General features: G+C 40.2%; 1 long non-coding RNA gene across 1 annotated transcript; it reads right to left on the reverse strand.

Moving 5' to 3' along the window:
* Positions 1-243: 243 nt before the first annotated feature.
* LOC113957537 lies at positions 244-5,704 on the reverse strand. Its single transcript, XR_003531204.1, has 3 exons — positions 5,658-5,704; positions 2,706-2,909; positions 244-400 (listed from the first exon to the last, which is right to left on the reverse strand). It is a non-coding gene; the product is annotated as an uncharacterized LOC113957537 (long non-coding RNA).
* Positions 5,705-5,922: the final 218 nt, after the last annotated feature.

The raw sequence follows: 5,922 nt of genomic DNA on the forward strand, positions 1-5,922 counted from the left end.
TCTGCAGATTGCTCTGAAAATCACAGTCTTGAAATAACACTGACTTTATCCTGTCTTTTTCTATCAAAACATGGTTCTGGGCATGGATCCTACTCTTACACGAAGCTGATTAAGGGCATGTATTTGTGGAGGTGAGGAAATTTTTGTCATAGTCACCATAGTGTCTGAAGAGTATGGGGGGAATGGCTTTAAATTGAGAGCAGCTTTAGATCAGATATTAGAAAGAAATTCTTTATTGTGAGAGAAGTCCATGGCTTCATATACATTTCTGAAAATCTGAATTTATGAGAATTGTTGACAGCAGTGCAAAGATGGGGAAAAGCTGTTTCTGTACATTAGATTCTCCATTATGTTGGAACTGAAGATTTTGAACACACAATTCCTTACTTCTTTCTTTCATCTACCAGAGATTTGAAAAGAGAATAATAAAGCAAGCATTAGTCATTAATAACTTTCATGGAGAAACTCAAATATCTCACACCAAAAAGAATTAAATCTCTCTGTTTTAGTCCTCCACATAAACTGTTGTGGAAATATCACTCAACTCTACTGTTTAAGGATGGAAAATGGAATGGTTCCCTCTCTGTGCTCTCTCCTTTCTCACTCAATGATCCAAAGCCACCATGGTCTGCCATATGCTGTGATGGAGGAACAGCCCACTTGCAGCACAGGTGAGCTGCACATGCACACAGTATCTTGAAGAGAAAATATCCCCACACCAGATGTGTCTCCTGGAGCAGATAAATTCTCCATGGCTCTTTGGCTGACCCCACAAGCTTTCCTGTCCATTACCTCCATTTTCGCTCTGTATTTTGTATATCATCCCATGCTTTGCATTGGTTACAGAGTAGGAAATACTTTGCCTTGAACTCTGCCCTCAAGTTCTCTCTTTCTCTTTGAAAACATCCTTTTAAACCAAACTCTTCAAATCAACCTTCTGGCTTTTCTCAGAGCAGAAGTTACATCTATCTGTTTTCTGGTTAACTGTTCCATTATTACCCTGTTTTCCCATGAAAATGAAGCCTGGGTGGTCTCACTCACATTGTGAGTGTCTCTATGTGCATCACCAATAATTTCTGACCTCATTAAACAAAATGATAGAAAAGCCTGAAGCCTCATAGATAATTGCCTTTCATGAAGGCAGAAGACAAATCTTACAGGCACTGCCACTGCAGGAAAATAAACAACTATAAATCTTGGCATACACAGGAAAATCCACATGGGAGAGAGCCTTTTACAGGACCCCCAAGCACAAGAAAATATTCAGTCATAGTTTAAACCTTGCTTAAAGCCAAAGCCAATCTACCACAAGACACACATTCACAGGCAAAGCAATTTAATTTATTCCCAAAGTTCTGAAGTAAATGCTGGGTTCATTCTGTGTAATATCTTAATTAGGTTTGTATGTGAGCTGAAAGACAGTAAAAAACTTGGGATAATAGATGCAGTACTAAGTTTTTATAGATGATTTAATTCTGAATCTAGAAGGTATTTATAATTTCTTGGTAGTTGTTTGCTTGTCTGTGTGAATCCAAATTCACACAGTGACTCTAAGTTTGTTCCAGACATTCATTTTTCTGAAAACATTGCTGTCCAGTTTGTAACCTCCTGTTGCATTCTACTCCTTCACTGACAGTTTTCTTCCTACTCTTCCCATCTTCTGTAAGACTGTTATAGGCCTGCAGGTTGCCCAGAGAAGCTATGGATTCCCCATCCCTGGAAGTGTTCAAGGTCAGGTTAGACGGGGCTTGGAGCAACCTGGTCTAGTGGAAGGTGTCCCTGCCCATGGCAGCAAGGTTGGAACAAGATGATCTTGAAGGTTCCTTCCAACTAAAACCTTTCTGTGACTCTGTGACTGTCAGTGCAAGCCAAGACTGAAACCAGGTGTCTGAGAGGGCTGTGGAACCTCCACCATCAGAGATTTTAAAGGAAGTGTGAGATAATTGAGAAGGTGATATTCGATTAATCGTGTTTTGGGTCAGAGGATTAAGACAAATAAATTACCAGCCTTATTTTCCACTATTCTAACATGATCTGACTCTGTTATTTGTCTCCATTGCCCTTTGTTCTGACAAACGCTCTGTCCAGATCGCTCTGCAAATTTCTTGCATTTCAAAGTCTTCCTGGAACAACTATTGAGCTCCAAGCACGCTCTTATTTTTATACTGTTCATAATAATATACAGTATTGGTGACTTGGTGGGATATCACGTGGTATCTCCTGTCTGCCTGGCTTCTCTTGTTACCATCAAAGATCAGTTGGCTTATTTTTAGTCAATGTGAAGGAAACATCACAAAGCTTAATTTTGCTGGCTGAAACCCCATTCTTTAGAGAAAACAAGTCAAAAAATGAAAGCAAGAAGAAGAAGGAGGTCCCAGCTATGTTTTATTATCAGCATACTGTACCGTCCATTATACAAAGAGAATTTCATCCCACTGTTGAGCATTTCCAATGACTCCCAACAGCTCTGGTTATTCACTTACCTTTAAAACTAACAAGATTCATGTACTCAGGTCTTAGCCAGAGGTTTATAGATTTCTACTGCTCACCCCTTATGGCCTCCATAAAGGCATCTGTTAAATCTCTCCTTGGTCATGCTCTCCTTCTAACTCTACTTTTAGCCAGGACTCTCTTTCCATTTGGCAATAGTATTGTAGGAAAGAAAATTGCACTGAATTCTCATTGAAGCCTCCATATGAGCTCACCTCTTGCTTAGGAAGTTGGAAATTCCTGGAAAGTGAGTTTTCTCAGGAAGTCTCATTGCACATTTTTCTGTTGGTTTAACTTTCCTGGTTCCTGTCCCCATGGTGTCAGAACAAGGGGCTGAACAGGCCCATGGTGTATTGATGATCATTGTGTTTAGTTTCTGTGTCCTCTGAGGCTTTCTGAGGTGTGTTCTACCAGAGATCCTGGTGGAACAAAGCCTTGGTAAGTCCCAGACCTTCCCCAATGTTTTTTCCCCCTGCTAGGTGCAGCAAGGCAGTCTCCAAGGTGAGCAATGAAAAAGCAAGGCTTGCTGTGGCAAAGAGACAGGAATTGCTGAACAATGTTTTCTCCCACTTTCCTACCCATGCAATAGTTTCCATCACTAATTTTTTTTTGGCTTGCACTGTTGTTACCTATAAATGATCAGCCAGTCTCTTCAACACGGTGCAAATCGCCGCATTTTTTTCCATTCATTTTCTTTGATTCAGTTTCTCTTGCTCAGTTCAGGAATCAGCTATTCTTTCTCCTGTTAGGATTTACTTTTCTCATCTACAAACTACTGGCTTTATTTATGTGGTGGTGTCAGAAGGTTCACAAACACAGTGCTTGTTAAGATTTGTGTGTGTTCCTTATTTTCTTTTGGTTTTGATGATAACTAAGATTATTAATGGTTCTCCCCTGGCTGAGGTCTCTAATCTGGTATGGATTAGTTCAAAGGGAAGAACGAACTGCAGAGAACAAGATAAACAGTGCACACCCCAACTTACAGTGACCTTTCTTTCTTTTGCAAAAACTACTAGTTTAAGAAAAATCTCCACAGTCATAAATCACCATCAATCACCACTGTTTGGAAAGAGCTGGATGAGTTTGGTACATTTATCATGGTTTAAGGAATTTTGACATGTTGTCCTCCTCTGAATGTTAAAGTGGGTTTTTTTGTGGTTGTTTCCTTCCACCACACACACACACATTACAGGAGGCTGCTCAGAAAAGTGACAGTATCAATTGTCTTTGCACATCGAGGGGGGAGAGGAGGCACATTGTCCATGTTCCCTGAAGATGAAAACATTGGAGGAATTTGACCTTGAGTGAAGGAATTTCCGTGGAAGATTAGAAAAATAACAGTTCCCTAAAGAGATGCCAGGTCATAATTATCATTGATGGCAACCAACCTCCTGCGTCATTTGAGGCACCTCACAACAAAAAATGTTATCTTTTGACAGAGCTGTTGGCAGACACATGTGGAAAAAAGTTAAGATTTTACCTACTATTTTCTAGATTTTTTTTTTGCAGGCTGAGAGCTACTTCACTTGACTGAAAGTAAATAACCCACTGAAGACAGGCAGGTGATCCAAGAGTAAGGAAAATGTTCATATACTATGTAACTATATGTGGATAGTAGGATTATAGGTTGGACTCGATGATCACAGAGGTCTTTTCCAACCTAGTAGATTTGGTGATTTTATGTGATTTATAACTAGAAGAGATTAAAAAGTTGGATTTCCATAGTACTGAACATTTTTTATGGGTTTTTTTTCTGCCTTAGTGTGGGACTTAGAACTCAAGTAATATTTGTTTAAAAATGGAAATTTCGAAAAGTGCAATTCATAACTACTCATTTGAATTATTTTTTTTATAAAAGAAAAAATCCCCACTCTCAGTTATAAGCATTTTGCTTAGACTTTATTCATTAAATTGAAACCAAATATTAATAATTTCTTTGATTTGACCTGAACATATTTGCAATCTTCTTCTGTTAAACTGACTGGTAGATCATGATTTCCTGTCACTAAAAGTCTTTATGGAGTATTAAATTTTAGCTCTAGCAGCCATATAAAAATTTCTCTGGGAGCAGAGAGAAAAATATGTTTTTATTGTTCTCCAGAGTCATCCTGCAGACCATGTTTTGAGCGTGGATCTCACAGCTCTGGCAGTCAGGCTGATTTTGAACTATTTCAGTTGGTGTAAGGAGAGTAGTAACATAGATTGGGATGTTGGATGTTCTCCAATTCCAGGATTAGAATAAGGAATTAACAGATTTCCTCTTGTCTGTTCTGTGCTATAAAACTGTAGACATACACATTTAAACTGACAAATCTGAATTTATGCATCCAAATTTAGGTATCTATATGTATGCAAGATGCTCAGTTTAATAGCCTACCTGCAGGTGTATGAAACATGGAATCCTAAAATGGTTTGGGTGGGAAGGAACCTTCAAGATCATCCAGTTCCAACGCCCCACCATGGGCAGGGACGCCTTCCACTAGACCAAGTTGCTCCAAGCCCTGTCCAACCTGGCCTTGGACACTTCCAGGGATGGGGAATCCACAGCTTCTCAGGTCAAATGAAGACATTAAACTGTTCTCAACAAGCCTTTCTGGATTCCAGATGTTGTTGCAGAAGGACATGGTTGTCTCTGCAGATCGAGCAGGACTATATGGATGCTTCTGCCACTCGTTGAGAACTCTTGTCATGCCTCTTGTGTGCAACAGGGTTAAGTGTCTGAACTCCTGGTATAGTCAACAAAGGTCTGATCAACAACAGAGGTTGGTTTCACCAGCCTGAAAGATAGAGCGATGATCTCACAGTTCCTACATTCAAACTGAAAGAGAACAGTTCTAGTCCAGACCAGCAACTGAGGCACAGGCAGGGTGTCCTAGAGCATCTTATGTGCTAGATGCTTCTGTTCAGGAAGCTCAAGAAAACCTTATCTTCCCTGACCTTAGTGCACAGAGGCACTTAATTGTTTCAATTTCAAACTGAATCCCACATCAAGGCTGACTTCAATTGCTCCAACAGAGCATCCAGTACCATGACATAGACTGTCCAAAGTGGGGAAATGGCAGGAAACCTCTGTGTGGAGCTTTTATAACTCAAGGTGATCTACTCAGCACAGTCAAAAGTGTTTAAGGCAAGTCTACATTTGGTCAGATGGACTGAGATATGAATACCTTTGACTCCAGTAGAAGGTGTCCTTGCTCATGGCGGGGGGATGGAACTGCACAATCTTTAAGCTCCCTTTCAACACAAACCATTCTGTGATTCCCTGATTCTATGACCCCACTGCCAAGAGTTCTGTTGCCCACAGCATTAGCTCAAATACTTGAGTGCCATATAAAAGAACCCCACTCTGGACAGCTCAAGCTGGGGAAGTTCAGTCACATTCCCAGTACGTGCCTCAAGACATCAAAAATTAGTGAAGTGACCCCCTGATGC

Source organism: Corapipo altera, unplaced genomic scaffold, assembly GCF_003945725.1.
Source record: "Corapipo altera isolate COAL_440 unplaced genomic scaffold, ASM394572v1 267, whole genome shotgun sequence".
Classification (NCBI taxonomy): Eukaryota; Metazoa; Chordata; class Aves; order Passeriformes; family Pipridae; genus Corapipo; species Corapipo altera.